The sequence below is a fragment of the Eucalyptus grandis genome, chromosome 11 (assembly GCF_016545825.1).
Source record: "Eucalyptus grandis isolate ANBG69807.140 chromosome 11, ASM1654582v1, whole genome shotgun sequence".
NCBI lineage: Eukaryota > Viridiplantae > Streptophyta > Magnoliopsida > Myrtales > Myrtaceae > Eucalyptus > Eucalyptus grandis.
In genome coordinates this window covers 22,529,344-22,547,040 of record NC_052622.1, presented here as the reverse complement: position 1 = coordinate 22,547,040, position 17,697 = coordinate 22,529,344, and the positions used below count along the sequence as shown (strand labels likewise).

General features: G+C 43.6%; 1 pseudogene; it reads right to left on the bottom strand.

Moving 5' to 3' along the window:
• The window catches only part of LOC120289832, a 5,072-nt pseudogene extending 4,395 nt beyond the window's left edge, over positions 1–677 (bottom strand).
• Between the last annotated feature and the right edge of the window lie 17,020 nt (positions 678–17,697).

The following is a 17,697-nucleotide window of genomic DNA, read 5'->3' as shown; positions in this document are numbered from 1 at the left end:
TTTGTGTTTGAGTTACTTGTGATGGATAATTGTTGACACCTAAATTTTGGCAATTTTATTTATTGCATAAAAAAATAAGGGATTAATTTTTAAACCCTAAAAATATATATATTAATTGCATAGCATATTAATCTAGCTTTGCATTTTGTGCATTTATTTATTGAACCGATGGCGGATGGGTCAAATTAGTAGTTTTGAGTTTTAAATTAACAGGCTGTACTAAGCCCATGAAACGAGCAAATTGGCCCAAGCCCATTTTTTTAATGACCAAAATTATCTAAATCGAGATTTGATATGATATTGTGGTGGTTTTGGAATTTAATAAAATCGGATTGTTAAAAGACAGTCGTGTAATAGCGGGTTACTGTTCACGGTCTGTTCTCTCAACTGGTTTCTCGAGCTACTGTTCATCAGCCGGTTGAAATGGCGATTCCCGGAGATCTAGCCATCGGAATGAGTTGATTTTTGGAGGGAGGACCCCTCTCACTATCCTCTTCATCTCCACCGAAGGGATTTCCAAGATCTGGTCTAGATCGAAAGATATCCGCAACCCAAGCCCTGGTTCGTTTTCCGGTTTCTGCACTGGTTTGGTTCGGTTTTATGGATACCCCGAGAGTTCTACCGGTCGGAATGGGATGATTTTTGGAGGATAGCTTCCTCTCATCCTCATCTTCCATCCCACCGAAGGATTTTTTATGGGATAATCTCTATCAAAAGATATCTGCAACAATAGCACTGGTTCGTTTTTACCGGTTTCTGCACTGCTTTTCTTCTGGTTTTCTTCATCCCACGAGAGCTCCTCTGATCGGAATGGGTTGATTTTTGAAGGAAATCTTCCTCTCACTATCATCTTCCATCCCACCGAAGGAATTTGGCTGGGACGAGCTAGAAGTCGAGATCTGCCTTTTTCCAGAAACCGTTCGCCTGGACTGTCTATTGAGGCTGTTGTTGGTTTGAGTGGTTCTGGTTATTTGTTTGGCCTCATTTTTGGATAGGGAGGTGTATAGGGTCCCTTTTCCGGCCCTCCGAACGGCGTCTCATTTCGTGGCCTACAGCTTCGGATTCCCTTGTTTCCGCGGGCTCCTGCGAACTGCTTCTGCAAGCCTCTGCTGTTCAGCAAGCTTCTGGATTCGGATCCCCTTATCTGGCCCTCCGTGTCTCTTCTTGGCCTTGTTTCTGCTGGTTCTGCTGTCCGAGATTGATCTTTCACCACACCTAGGGGTGTCGCTCAACTTAGTCCAGGTCAGTCGATCCTTCATTACTTATCTATTCGTAATTGCTGCACTGGTTCTGCTCGATCTATTCTGGTGCGGGTTTCCTGTGCTGGTTTTGCTGCTGTGTTTGTGGTGTTGGCTGGCTTCTCTGGACTGGGTAAGGGTGACTGGAACTTGGCAGATTCGATCCCTGATGCATGATGGTCAAATTCTTCGATTTATGGTGGAATGCAGGCTAGGTGTTTGTAGAAATGTCTGCTGAATCTATTTTGGCTAGAATCGCTCCTCCTAGCCGGCCTTTGGCTGGTGGTCCTTTGGGGCACCCATTCTCCTCTCTTGGGGATGCGTAGCATTCGGTTCAGCCAGGAGTGGATATGGCCACCTCTTCCGGATATCCTTATCCGAACAGCAAGCTGAAAGGCCCGCAAGGACAGTCCTCAAGGCCGCACTGATCTAGCGGAAGAAGCCGCAGGAGATCAGTCTCCAAGTGTTTGGCGCAGCCCCCGAATGCCCCGGCGCGTTCCTGGGCAAATGTGGCTCGGTTGGTGGTGAAAGGCTTTGATTTATCGTTTGTTCCGCCCAGTTTTATGGATGGAGAAGCTGTTGTAAACCTCCCGGACGAAGCTCTCGATGCCACAGATCCGAAGTGGCATGATTGCTTGGTTGGATATCTAGTTGGGAGAAGGAGGCTACCTTTCGGTTTGTTGGAGCAAGCATTGAGGAAGAAGTGGGGCTCCAAGATTGGTAAAATCTTCGCCGACGATCGAGGATTCCTCTTCCTCCAAATCCCGGACCCCGGGTTTAGGAGAAAGATCCTTGAAGAGGGGCGAGTAACAATTGCTAGAATGCCGCTAATACTTCGGCAATGGAAGCCTCTCATGGACCTTAAGAAAGAAGATCAATCCGCCATTCCCATTTGGATTTGCCTACGCAGCTTGTCACTTGAGTGTTGGACGGTGCCGACGATGAGCGCAATAGCGAGTGCGGCGGGGAAGCCGCTATATGTTGATCAAAGAACCGATCAAATGAAGATGCTCTCCTTTGCGAGAATCTGTGTTGAGATCACGGCTAATCAGCCAAGAGTTGAGATGGCCAAAGTCACCTTGAAGGGTGTTTCTCGGTCCATTAACATTGAATATGAATAGTTCCCGATTGCATGTCCGGATTGCAACATGTTTGGCCATAATTGTTGAGCTCCTCCCCGGGAAAACCCCACTAGGCGCACCCCAAATACTAGATAGGTTGATTGTCGTCCGGCGAGGCAGACTTTGATCGCTCCTGCTCAGCCGGTCATTTCCCCCTCGCCGGTTGTGGATGCTCCGGTTCCGCTGAGAATGACCACTCCTCCTTTGGCTAGAGCGTTGGAACAGGTAGTGAGCAGGTCAGAAGCTACCCCTATTCCGCCTCGGGCCGCAAATGTCCCCGTCCCACCTAAGCTCGAGTTAGACCCGGTTCGGCTTCACCCTCCCCTGATTCCATTAGCGACCCTCCTCAACCGACTCCAGCTCTGCCTGAGCAAGATCAACCTTGGAAAAAGGTGAAGAACGGGAGGAAGAAGAATAAGGGCCCCAAGATAGGAGAACCCTCTCTCTCCGTGGTCGCCGACCGCCCCCACCTTCCGCCTACTCGTAGGGGGTCTGGGGCGCCCGTGCCCCCTAAAGTCATGCTCTCCCCTCCTCACGGCTAGGTCCCGACTTACCCGTGCCCCATCTCTAAAGGACCATGGAAAAGGTTTGAAAGTGGTTGTCTCCTCCTCGGATGATGATGATATCTCCTCCCCTGGATCGCCATTTCAGCCTCCTCCATCGGTAGCTACCTCAGTAGAGACAATCCAAGACAGGTTACTTTCTTTAGCCCCTGACCCGAAGCCGGTGGAGACAGTTGAGGCGTCCGGAGCTTCGCACCGCAGGCCTCCGAAATAGAGGTAGGCCTTGCTGCCCTTTGCTCTTCGTTGTTTAGAGTAGTTTGTACATAGTTTAGATGTATTTCGGATATTGGAATGTTAGAGGACTCTTGGATCCTTTGAGAAGAGCCGAGGTTTGTAAGTGGGCGCTCTCTAGTGGCCTGTGCTTGGTTGGGTTATTGGAAACTAAGGTCTCGGAATATCTTTTTGGCTCTCTGTCATCGGTGCTATTATCGGGGTGGACGTGGATTGCCAACTATGATTCTTCTCTGAGGGGCAGGGTATGGATCGGCTAGGACCCTTCACTAGTTTGCTTTGAGGTGATATCCTCCAATGATCAGGTTATTCATGGAAGAGTCGATTGATTTCCACAGTTCTTGTTGTATTTCTCAAGTAGTCTATGCTCGAATTCTTTGTTTCTGAGACCTCTTTGGGTGGACTTGATCAGGATGAGTTCTTGTATTTTTGACTTACCTTGGATGGTGGCGGGTGACTTCAACGCCTTAAGAGACCCGTCTGATAGGCTAGGGGGTTCTAACGCCTGACCGTCCTCTTTTGATGAGTTTAATTAGTGTCTGCGTCAAGCAGGGCTTGAGGACTTGAGATATGTTGGACTTAGGTTTACTTGGTTGACGTCTTCGGGGGCTAGTCGGAAAGCAAGGAAGATCGATCGGGTTCTAGTTAATGCTCTCTAGAGCTTGCATTTCTCTTACTCGAAGCTTCCTTTACCGTCCGTATTTCGGACCACTCTCCTATGGTGGTCAAGGTGATCCAACCAATTCCTCGAAGAAAACCCTTCAAATTCTTTAATTTCTGGATGGAGCATCTATCTTTTCAGGATATTCTTACTCATGTGTGGGAGGCCCTGAGTGATGGTGTACCTATCTTCAGGCTGGTTAACAAATTGAAAATGCTCAAGGGGCGTCTTAAGCAACTTAATAGACTCTTTCTCTAACCTGTCTAAGAGGGTGGCTCAATCCAGAAATGCTCTTAGACTAGCTCAAGTGGATTTTCAACATGACCAGACCAATGTCCTCTTGGCGGAGCTAGAAAAAAGTCATCGTAGGACTTTCATTGAGTTGAGGAGTTAGGAGGAGGCTTTCTTCAAATAGAAATCCAGAATCCGTTGGCTTGAGATGGGTGATAAAACACTAAGTATTTTCATCACTCTGTGACTTTAAGGCAGCTGAGGAATAGGATTATATCGGTTCTTGATAGGAATGGTGACCTTGTCTCCGAGCCGAGCGTTGTTCAGGATATGTTTGTCGCTCATTTTAAAGAGTTGTTTGCATCACGATCTCCTCCTATGGGACCGGATTTCGTAGACCTTCAACAAGCTATTCGACGTCCACTCTCAGAGGATCAGATCGCTTCTATTAGCCGTCCCTTTTCGGAGACCGGAATTAAGGACACTATCTTTTCTCTAGTGAGTGGAAAGGCCCCTGGGCCGGATGGGTTTGGTGTCGAATTCTTCAAGAGTAACTGGGATCTTGTTGGGCCTTTGACAGTTGAAGCAATTAAAGATTTCTTTGTTACGGGGAGACTGTTAAGGGAGATTAATTCCACCATTCTGGTGTTGATTCCTAAGATTCCTAATGCTACCTCGGTAAATGATTATATGCCAATTGCTTACTGCAATACGATCTACAAATGTATTACCAAGGTATTGGCCAACCGCATCGCTTCAATGCTTCAGGACACCATAAGCCCTTCTCAGAATGCATTCGTTAAGGGTCGGCGGATTAGGGATAATATTCTCCTGGCCCAGGAGTTATTCGCCGGCTTTCACCTGCAGCCTTATCTCCCCAAATGTGCGGTGAAGGTAGACTTTCAGAAAGCATATGATACGGTGGATTGGGATTTCCTTGAATTGGTTCTTCATGCCTTTCGGTTCCCAGACCATTTCATTTGTCTTATCATGATATGCGTTCGTACTCCTATGTTTTCTATCTCCTTGAATGGGGATCTCCATGGATTCTTCCTTAGTAGCCGCGGCCTTCGACAGGGTGACCCCATATCTCCTTATCTTTTCACCTTGGTTATGGAAGTTTTCTCAGGGATCCTTACTTCTCGTGTGGAGCAGCCGGGCTTTAAGTTCTCTTGGAGATGCAAGGCCACTCGGTTATCTCATCTTTTCTTTGCGGATGATGTCTTCCTATTTTGTTGTGCGGATATGGCCTCCATCCTGTTGCTGAAGGATGGACTGGATACCTTCTCGGAATGGAGTGGACTCAAGCTGAACAACAGCAAAAGTGAGGTATTTCTTGCAGGGGGATCGGATGACTTGAGAAGTCAGATAAAGGATTGCCGGTACGTTATCTAGGAGCGCCTATTATATCCTCGAGACTCGGCAAGGCGGATTGTGTAGCTCTAGTTGATTGCATAATGGCTAGGGTGTAATCCTAGACCCATTGATTTCTCTCCTTTGCAGGGAGAGTTCAGCCTATTGGGCTAGTGTATTCATTATCCCCGTAGCAGTTCTGGATCTTATTGAGTAGATTCTTAGACAGTTCTTATGGAAGGGGCCCAGCCTTGGCAAGGGAGGAGTTAAGGTTTCCTGGGAGGATGTTTGTCTTCCAAGGGAAGAAGGGAGTCTTGGGATTTGGAGCTTGCGAGAATGCAATAAGGCGGTGATGCTCAAGCACATCTGGATCCTCTTCGCGGATAAGGAGTCTCTTTGGTGCAAATGGATTCACTCTACCTTTCTAGGAAAGACGAACTTCTGGGTGGCTAAGACACCGAGTTGCTGCTCGTGGGCTTGGAAGAGAATCCTCCACCTGAGATCCGAATTCCGCCTCAACTTCCAATGGAAGATTGGTGATGGCCAGGGGACATCCCTTTGGTTTGACCATTGGCATCAAAGAGGTCCGCTAGATCTTATTTGCTCAGAGCAGACCATCTTTGATTTGAGGCTGCCTTGGTATGAAGTTGTTGCAAACCTTTTTTCTTCCGGGGGTCAGGAATTCAGGTCATTGATGGATTCCTGGAACCAGCCCCTTCCGGTTCTCACAGGGGTTCCTGATAGATTTGTTTGGAGGGATAATCCTTCCGGTGTCTTCTCGGTCGCCTTAGCTTGGCATATACTCAGAAGAAGGAAAGACAAGGTTGGATGGTCATCCTTTATTTGGAATAAGGCCATCACTCCGAGATACCAATTCAACCTCTGGTTGATCACTAAGAACCGGCTTCCTACCCAAGCTTTTCTTATGTCTCATGGGAGAATTGGGAGGGAAGTATGTGTCTTTTGCAAGTTGACACCGGATTCAATTAACCACCTCTTCTTTGGTTGTTGCATCACGGCTAGTATGGCGTACTTTTGGGCGGCCAGGTGCAACCTCCCATGGAGAAATGGGACTTGGACAGAAAATCTTCAGTGGGCGATGAGATTCCTCTCAAGTAAGGATTTCTATCACGCCATTGGTCGTTTCTCTTTTGGAGCTCTATGCCATCTCATTTGGAAGTATAGAAACAACATCCTCTTTAGAGAGCATCCGATTGTGGTTGCGGCTTTCAAGAAGCATCTTATTAAAGTTGTGAAGGATAAAGCCTTAACCTTCAAAAGCGTGGAAGATTGCCCGAGAAATAGGAGGTTACAAAGAAACTAGGGCCTTGACCCGTCTATCTTGAGCTCTCTTATGCCGACCGCCTAGGTTGCCTTACTCTACCTTTGCGGGCTGTTTATTCTTGGTCCTACGTGGCCTTTTGGTTAGTCTGTCTTTTTAGTTTGTTGCCTCAGCCCTGCATGGCTGTTTTCTTAAGCCTCCTTTTCGGCCCTTGCTTGTCTTGACCACCTTGCAATGTGTTGTGTCTGGCGCCCTTTCACTCGAAAAGACGTTTGTGTCTTATTGAGTGCAAGTTTTGTGGTGCCGGATCTTGTATATGTGGTGGTTAAAGCTCAATATATTATTACCCTTTACCAAAAAAAAAGAAAAAAGAAAATCGGGTTGCAATCTTATCTTTAGTCATTAGGTGATAAAATCATTGGGAATATTAAGGAGATAAGGAAAATAAGAGGATTTTTGGTGATCGGGAGGTTATAAACTATCTTCGTGTATATTGAAAAAAGCGAGATCAAATATTATACGTAGATCACCTATTTTTACCTATAAAAACAACATGTACGAAGAGAGATCGGGGGGCTTTTTGGTTTTCAAAGTCAAAATTCATAAAAAAGGAAAAATAATTTTTGTGCTTAAAGGAGCTGTCCGTGGAGTTCTCGAGAGAGGGAGAGAAGCATAGCAGAGAAACGTGAGAGAGGGAGCAATGAAAGTGACGTAACAAGAAGCAAAAAGCAGGAAAACAAAGGCAGCAGAGGAGAGAGAAGACACAGTAAAGTTAATTTATTGTGCTTCTTCTCCGGTGAACTTTCGTCGCCTGAGTCGGCCGCTCGCCCAGCCCGCTGCCATCACGGCCCATCGCTCCACCCGCGGCAACGCAACACCAGCAATCGCCGATCGACTCCTCGCGACGACCCGAGCCTGAGTCGAGCCGCTCTGCCACCACCTGCGACCTCTTGTTCGCTTGCCGGAACGCTGGAGTGCCGCTCGATCCGCACCTTTGCAGCAACTGACGCCGCCGTGCCTTCGATCGCCCGCTCGCCATCTCTAAAGTACCACCGTAGCCCGCCCCCTATCGTAGCACCTGAAAAAACCAGTCGATGCAATCTGATCCACTTGCTCTTGCCGCGCCACCCGACGACTTGCGACCCTCTGCTTTGACTTGACTCCAACCCGAAGCTCCACTTGTAGAGCCCTCGCGTCGCCGCCACACCGGTCTTTGCCGTCGCACCGGATCCGAATGCCACCGGAGCCCCAAATCAGCCGCACCACCGAAGCTCTTTTGAGGCTAGACCCGAGCCTTTGATTGCCGCCCACCACCGCGCCGATCCAGCCACCGCGACACCACACCCATCTCCACCCTGACGCCACGCCGATTCAGCCGCTGGATGCCTCCTGCTCACCCACCACCACGCCGGAGCTCCGACCAACGGCAACCCTCTACTCGATGCTGTTGACCCATTTGCTACCCCCTATCCTTAGGCTGTTTATTTTTTACTTTTATCTTTCATTTATTTCATGTTATTTTATTTACCTTTTTAATTTTTGATATTATTGTACCAATTGGAATATTGGGAATTGATTTTCGTTTTATTGTAGGCATTATCAGCAAAGAGTTATCCCTAAAATTATTGTAATTATTAATTTGACCCGTAAGATGTCGGGTCATTTTTTTAATTATATTAATTTTTGGGGTTTGTTGATAGTATTTTAATTGTTGAATCAATATAATTATTAATTTGATCCATATGATTTCAGATCAGATTTTTAATTATTTTGAACTCTTTGTCGTAATAATTAGGATTAGGGTAATCGTTAATTTGACCAATGAGACAACATGTTATTTTTGCGATTATTTTAATCCTTTATTTTGTTGATAGTTTAGATTTAATATTTATTTAATAATTATATATCTTTTAAAAAAAATAAAAGGTCAAAACCTTGCATCAAAGCATGTAGGTTTAATAAGTTAGGTTTAGTAAATTAGATTTTTTTAGGATTTTATTTTTAGGATTGCATTTTTAGAAATAAGTTAGGGTTGACCCTAAATAGTTTTTTTTTTTTTTTTTTTTAAGATAGCGATTTTATTTCTAATTTAGAAAAAAAGTATAAAATAAAAAAATGCATTCATTTAGGATGTTAGTTTTTGTTTAATTTAAGTTGCATGTTTAATTATGTGGCAATTTTAAATTCCGAATTTTATTAAAAAAAAACACGACAAATATCATGCATATGTCATGTAGAATTAGGGCATTCTTTGCATATCTGGTATGTTAGGATTGCCTATTATAGGTTTAGATAATTTCTCCCAAATAGATTGCATGTTTTTTGTTAGGAATAGTCATGCACACGTCATATAGAATTAGGTTCATGAGATTGTTAATAGGTTCATTTAATTAGAATTTGTTCGTTAATAAAATTAGGTCATGTAGTTAGAATGCATGATGAAATTCTATTTTAAAAAAACCCAAAAAATTGTTTGCTTTGTGTGATGCAATTTATTTATTTATTATTATTTTTAATGATTGAGTATCTATGTAATCACCTCATTGCATTTTAGTAATTTAACTTAAAATAAATCCAAGCTGCATGCAAAAACATTTTTGAAAATTAAAAAAAGAAATAGTACCGAAAGGGCATTAGAGAAATCTAGTGTAACCAAGTTCCCGTACCCTTAGTCTATGGTTCTTAGGAGTAAAATAATGCTCCCATTATTTTACTTAGGTGTCTAATCGACCTACCAAAAACTGATTAATGGCGACTTAGAAAATAATCTTTTACATATTTGAACCTTAAGTCTCGAATTGGTATGGGCTTAGGAGAGCTCGAGCTAAGCTTAAAGACTTAATAATCCATTAACCTAGTTTTAAGTGGTGCACCGAAATTTTAGGTCGCGACAGCTTGGCGACTCCGCTGGGGACTTGTGTTAAAACACTTAGTGGACTTTTCTTTTTCTTGTAAAAATGTTTTTGTTTGGCAGCAAGGGCACTAGGTACGTTCGTAACATTTCTAAGGTGTTAAATGTTCTTGCAGATGGGAGGTATAAGGGGAGTAGTCTTTGCTAACATTTGTCTTGCAGGTTGGAGTGTGGGATGACTGATTTTTTTTTTCCGTAATTAGAAGTGTTGTTTGCATTTAAACCGTTGTGCATGTTTTATTGCTTTTAGCACTACACTATTGCACACACAACCTATGGCTGGACCTGGGTTGCAATAAGATTTTTAGGATGGTATTGAGAATGATACTTCCTCCAAAGCGAGACTACTATGTAGAGGTTGACCTTCTCTTCCCCGAAAGTTTTTCATGGTGTCGAATGTGTTTGTCCATATCCGCGAGACTGCGTGACTATTGGACATTCCATTCGACTGAGCTAGAGTTAGGGGGACTTGACACATTAATGCGAGACTGTAACAGTCAGATCATCCTCTTAGCTTCACTTTGTTAAGCCATCTAGATAGAAATAGAGCCTCACATTTCATGCGTGTGTCTATGTGATCGTCATCCATTTCTGGTGAAAGTAAGTTGTCTAAATTCTTCAGAATTTACTTACTTTATTGTAATTTTGTCGGTCTATAACAATAGATTTCGTTGTCAGTCTTGTTTTATATGCAATGGGGAAAACCGACATACAATTCATTTCCACTCCCAAAAAAGAGCTCAAAGTGTGGTTGGACCAGTTAGATTAAGATGGCCAAAGATATGTGAAAGCCAGGATCACCCGACTTCTCCCACTGTTAGAGATCAACATCCACTCTGGTGTGATACAGGCACTCCCTCACTTTTGGTGTCCACAAACTTCCACCTTCATATTTGGTGAGTTCGAGCTGACTCCAATGCTTGAAGAATATAGTGTTGCCATTAAAATGCCCCTAGAAAAGGGACTTGTTAGACCGCCTATCGGTATAGATTCTATTTTAGAATTATCACAATTTTTAGAAATCGAAGCCGAAAGAGTAAGGAAAATTGTCAAAGCCAATTGTTTTGCATGCCCATTTTCTTTTTTGGAAGAATATTTTGCAAATCAATAAATGATTTCAAAAGCTAGGATCTTCATGTTAGCATTTTTCGGGCTAATTATTTTTCCTTATTGAAGAAATGTCATTAATTCTTCAATATCATGGGTGGTTAATCGTGTTTGCGACGAGTTAAATTATGTCAATATGGTTTTAACTGAAACATTTTTGTCATTAAATCGTTTCAAACAAAATGAAGAAAAGACCATGCGTGCCCTCCCTGAACTTTTGCAAATGTGGTTTTTCTCGTACATAAAAGGTTTTGGGCACCTTATGAAACAACTTAAGATTGATGATTTAAGGCACCCCATACAAAAATTTGCGGTCCTAGAACGTTTTTCCCCAAATAAACAATACACCCGTTGGGTTAATTTTTTGAAAAATCCTAATCCTAAGGCATTCCTATGGCATACTAAATGGCTTCATGTTGATGAGGCTCGTTTCTCTCACAAGTATGATGGGCCAATTCCATTGCTAGGCCTTTATGGTGCTATCTCTTATTACCCATATAGGGTGGCCCGTCAGTACAGAGCTCTTCAAGAAGTTCCTCCGCCCCTCAAGACGGAATTGTTACAAGTTCGTTTTGTTCGTACGGACTATGATTACTTCAACAAGGTCCAGATGATCATTGCTGCATGTAATGAATGCCATCTAGAGAAGATTTTGGTGCTCAAGAGACTGAAAGGCAAGGAGGAGATCCACCATGCGTCGGCATTCTACATCCAACAACACCAGATTCCTGCCGCCTTACGTTCGGTGGTCCCTGATGTGATCGAGAAGCCTACTCAGCGAGCACAAATTGAGCATCTTAAGCGGAAAGTGGAAATGATTGAAGCTGAAAATAAGAAGCTTCGCAAGGTGTTGGGATCCCGAAAGCATATAAAATGAGATGTTTTGAATTTTGATGTTTAGGGATCTTGATTTCAATTTTAAATTCAATGTTTTCAATTTTAGTTCAATGTTTAGGGACTTGAATTTCAATTCTTAGTTCATTGTTAGGAAGTTTGACTTTATGTTTCAAGTGAATTTTGAATAAAATCAGGCGATTAGACCATTGTCATGGGCCATTTTCCTATATTGTCATTGGTTCTTACATTACCTCTTTCCTCCCTTAGGTGACAACGGATCCACCGCGATCGCCTATTATTACACGGTCAAGGGCTAAAATGGCCGAGCAAAATGAAATGCGTGATCGTATGTCCGCTGTGGAGACTCAACTCTAACAAGTACTCGCCTCTATACAGCTTGTGACGAATCAACTCCAATTCCTCCAAGCGAATCCAACAACTACACCCGCTCTTCCTGAAATAGTTATCCCGAAGCAAGCAAACAAGGTTCAAACGATTGACGACGACATGCCCAGGCTGGAAGATGACTCGATCCTTGTTGGAAAGGCCGAGATTGACAGCGTTCCCAAGACAGATCAAGATGAGCGCGTTGCAAAGCTGGAAGAGAAAGTGAGACAGCTGCAGGAGTCACAAAGCTCACTCCCGTTCGACCTCTCGGTCTACGAGAAGGTCAAAATACCGAGCAAGTTCAAAATGCCGGAGTTTGAGAAGTATGACGGTACATCTTGCCCAAAATCTCATCTGCAGATATACCACGTGCGCATGGCCTAGCACATAAAAAATGAGCCCCTCATGATCTAATCGTTTCATGTGAGTTTGACCGGACCTGCACTAAACTGGTACGTGATGAAGAGTGTGAACCACCTCGACGCCTGGAACGAAGTGGCTGACGCATTCCTCAAACAGTACAAGTTTAACATGGACATCACACCTTCCCGAGAAAACCTAGAGCGGATAGAAAAGAAAAGGAGCGAGTCATTTAAAGAATATGCTGTGAGATGGAGAAACTTGGCTGCTCAAATCACTCCTGAGCCTACCAACAAGGAGCTGATGAAGTTGTTAGTGAAGACTCTCCCGTCTGAGTTTCATAACCGAATGGCCAGTACATATGTCGAAAGCTTCAATTAGCTTATTATTGTAGGAGAACAAATCGAGATGGGGATAAGGGAATGATGGTTTACTGAGCCATCTAGTAAAAGATTCACTACCAAGAAGGAGAAAGAAGCGGCTGTGGATGTGAATGTGGCTTATAGCCAAGAAAATGTCAAACGTGCTTCGACTATCCAAATGAATCCAAGACAACCTCAAACCGCTAGCCGTCAATCATTTGCCCAATCGAATAATATAAGGCAATTCTCTCCTCTCCCTGGGTCTCCATCCCAAGTGTTGATAATCCTCTTAAAGAAAGGTTTGCTTACTAGTGAACCAAAGTGTCCTAACCACGAAAGCATTCGAGGTTACGACTTGATAAAGAAGTGTGACTACCATAGTGGTGAACTGGGGCATTCAACTAATGAATGTTTCACCCTTAAGCACAAGATCCAAAACCTCTTAGACACGAAAGTCTTTTCTTTTCAAACTACTCGGCCGAATGTCCAGAAGAGTCCATTACCCGAGCATGAGGGTACAGTGAATGCTATCCTAGAACCTGAAGTTAATTGGATCAAGAACTCGAAGGTGCATGTGGTAGATGCCTACAATGGACTGGTGAGAGCTGGATATTATCCAGATCATGAAGATGTTCCCTTATCGCTGATGAAAGAAAGAATTGCCAAAATGGTGGATGATGGCATCATTGTGTATGCTGACTGTAACTGCATGGTTTCCACTATTTCCCACATCATCATCGATTAGGAGGAGGAGCAGGCTGCTCTTAATGATGGTAAGGAAGAAGTAGATCCGTCACTCGCAGATATGCCCCCGCTAGAAGATGCATCTGATGAGGAGATTGTGATCGAGATGCCTCAACCATATGAGTATGTCAACAATAAGGCAGTGCCTTGGTCCTATGATTTAGATGTTGACCTCGTTACAAGGTTTGGTTGAACCTATGGTCAAGCCAGTGCTAAACCTGCAAAGCCGGTCACCGATGAAGAGGCTAAGGAGTTTCTAGCCGTAATCAAAGCGAGCGAGTATCACATGGTTGACCAATTGCGAAAAATGCCCGCTTAGATCTCCTTACTCGAGCTCTTGCTAACATCTCCCATACATCAGAAGTTGCTCATGAAGGTGTTGAGTGAAATTTGTGTGCCAGAGACGGTTGAGGCGAACAAGTTGGAAGAATTTGTGGGATCGATCCATCTCAAGGATTTGATTGCCTTTTTTGATGAGGAATTCCCTCTCGAAGGCCGAGGACATAACAAAGCACTCAACATATCTATTAAATATAAGTCTTCTCATGTGTCCCGAGTGCTCATCGATAATGGGTCCACTCTAAACATATGTCCATTAGCCATTCTTCATCGCCTCAAGGTAGACTCGTCGAGGATACATGCTGCGAAGACCTCGGTACGAGCTTTTGATGGAACTAAAAAGGAGGTGATCGGAGAAATCCATCTCGACGTACAGATAGGGCTAGTCGTCTTCAACATTCCCTCCTAAGTGCTGGACATCCCTATCGCATTCAATTTCCTGCTGGGTTGTCCCTGGATACACACTGCTGGAGCAATGCCTTCAAGTCTACATCAAGCTGTGAAATTTGTGATCGAAAGGAAGCTGGTCACCGTGTATGGTGAGGAAGACCATCGGATCTATCATGAGATGACTATCCCCTATGTAGAGCCGGATTCTGAGTTCGAATCAAGTTACCACTCATTTCAGTTGGTATCCACCATACATGCTTCTCGAGGTTCATCACTAGCCATTCCTGAAGTTTCAGATGCTGCCCTCATGGTGGGAAGAGTAATGGTTGGAAATGGTTTTGTTCATGGCAATGGTCTTGGAAGGAATGGTCGGGGCATTCGAAGCTCCATTGAAGCCCCTCAAAGGTCCCGTTCTACTGGTTTAGGGTACCATGGAAGAGGTAGGGGAAGTTCAAGAGGACAAAGACAAGGAAGCCAGAACCTGCCACCTGATCAAGGGCGAGGGAGGCAAAACCTGCTACCCCTGAGCTTTCATGAGACATTCCCCAGTCCTCCAAGAATGATGCAGGATGAGGCGAAAGTGATAGACACTCTGGGGCAGCCTAGTGGCAAGTTTAATTACCTAGTGAAGTATTCAGCTCCTCCCAGCTTCTATATTGATCCACGTGTCATGGTGCCAGATGGGTGGGATGGTATGGATGATTCAACACCCTTGAAGACCGAAAACCTTGATGATGAGCTGGAAGGAGTTACAAGCTTATTCGATGACCTCGTCATAGGAGCCATTGATGGAGAACTTTTGGAAGAAATGGGCCCTGGCCCATAAGAGTAACCCATTTATCACTTTCGCACATTCCCTGCAGTGGAAATTTTTATTGCTTTCTAGGGATTGTTTTCGATTTCTTCTTTTTCTTCTTAGGATTTGAATTGCATTTTCCATTCAATAAATTGTAATTGATTGATGAATTTCAATAAAATTACTACCTTTATTTTGAGAGCATGATGAGGCACACCAAACCAGCCCGGGGATGATATCCAACCGATAAAACAAATGAAAAATTCAAGGAGAATTCTGAGGCGTGGGTTTCATCACGCTTTCTTGTGTCAAAATGTTTCAAAAAATGCCTTTCCAATTACTTTTCAAATTTTTTTTTCAAAAGAAAAATCTTAAAAAAAAAGAAGAAGATAGATAAATATGATTTACCCCGTTTGTCTTTTTGATCCATCTATATTCTGTTTCAGGGACGATCATACAGCATGCAAATGTGTGGAAATGGTCTAATTTAATGCAACAAGTGCTGATAATGATGATCTTGAAGACTCGATCAAGGATTCCATTGAGGTGCAATGTAGCTGGGAACAACATGAAAAAGCCAAGGCTCTTACGTTCGAGCAGACCGTCACTATTAATTTAGGTGACACTGAAGAAGCTAGGGAAGTGAAAATTAGGGCAAGTCTCCCCAAAGACAAGGTTGAGCGCCTAATTCAATTACTGAAGGAATATCAAGACATCTTTGCATGGACCTATGTTGACATGCCCGGGCTAGACTCGTCAATTATGGAGCATTACCTACCTACTAATTCGGACGTGCCACTTAAGAAGTAGAGGCTGCGGAGAACTAAGCCCGAACTCTCAAAGAAGATAGATGAGGAAGTGATGAAGCTCTTGAAGGTGGGATTCATTGAAGTCTCACAATATCCCGAATGGGTGGCCAAAATTGTACTAGTAATGAAGAAGGATGGTCGGGTTCGCGTTTGTGTTGATTATCGGGATCTGAACAAGGCTAGTCCGAAAGATGATTTTCCGTTACCACACATAGATGTCCTTCTGGATATTACCGCTGGTTTTGAACTATTCTCATTTATGGATAGTTTTTCCAAGTACAATCAAGTAAGGATGAAGGAGGAAGACAAGGAGAAGACTGCATTTACCACTTCGTGGGAAACATTTTATTATAAAGTTATGCCATTCGGACTCAAAAATGCAGGGGCAACTTACCAACGGGCCATGATAGCATTGTTTCATGACATGATGCATCAAGAGATTGAGGTCTATGTTGATGATATGATTGCAAAGACTCGACTTGGAAAAAGCCACATTGAGACCTTGAAGAAGCTTCGCCTCCGCGAGTTCAAGCTTCGACTAAATGCCTCTAAGTGTGTGTTCAGAGCAACATCCGGTAAATTACTTGGATTCATTGTGAGTAGTAAAGAGATTGAAATCGACCAAGCTAAAGCTAAGGTCATTTGTGAGTTGCAACCTCCGTCAACGGTGAAAGAAGTCCGGAGCCTTTTGGGAAGGTTGAATTACATTGCTCGATTCATTTCTCAACTTTCTGAAACCGCCAAGCCATTCTTCAAGCTCCTAAAGAAGAATGCACGAGTCAACTAGGATGATAAGTGTCGAGAAGCGTACGACAAATTGAAGTATTATGTGGCATCCCGGAAATTCAAGGCCGAGCCTTAAGGTGTGTTAAAAAAATCTTTGATTAGGTGATAGAATTTCTTTTGGCTTATGCCTTAGCCAATTTGTCTTTTAATTTGATGATTTGTGCATTTGAATTAATAATCTATGCTTGGCCATATGATTTAAATTTCAATGACCAAATATCCTAAGACTTTGGCCAAGATGAAATTTGAATTTGGAAATATTTATAGAAAGAAATTCAAAGAAAAAGAAAAAAAAAAGGAGTTAATTATTGAAATGGGCCTTGGGCCCATTAGCCTAAAGTTTGGTGGGCCAAGCTAGTCGGCCCATTAGGGCCCAAGAGGGAGCTCGACCAGCACAAGGGGGAATGGCCGGATGGGCCTAAGCCCAAGCCCATTTAAATTCAAAAATAGAAATAACACGTGGCACAAAGGAGAGCATGCATTGGTTGAACATGAGGTGAGTTAATCATTGCTAATCATGGGCTTTAGGGGATATAAAAGGGGTTAGGAGAGAGAAATGGCCGGTTACTTGCTTCATTTCCGTCCAAAGAGAGAGGTGTGCGAGAGAGAGAGTCCGAGAGGGAGAGAGAGGAGGCGGAGCCGAGAGGGAGGTGCCGCCGTGTGCACGCCGTTCGTCCGCCGTCCGTACGCCGTCGTTCATCGCTGTTTGTTCTTCTTTAAGGCAAGTGGAGTCCATAGCTTCCCTTGCATGTTTGTTGTGGTGTTTGCATGTTAGATTATAGGTGTGATTTGTGCGAAAAACCGAGGTAAGAGTTGATATTTTGCAAGCCGTGTGACTGTTCTCGTTCGGTTTGTTGGAGTCAGTAGCTTGTTCGAGTTTTCATGTGAGTTGGGAGTTCGATTTTGGCTTCGGTGTCTTCATGAAAGTTGAAGCTAACGTCTTGTACTATGACATACTAAAAATTCGTAGAAAAAGATGGAGATTTTAGGGGTCAAAAGTTATATTGTACGGAGACTTAGATCTACGAAATTTTAACTGACCTCTTGTTGATTTCTTGGTTGCATGTTGATTTCTCTTGGAGATCTCACCTTGTTGTCTTCTTGAAAGTTGTAGGAAACACCTTAAGCTAAAACATACTCAAATTTGAAGCAAAAATAACAAGTATAACTTGGTGAATCGGTTAGATCT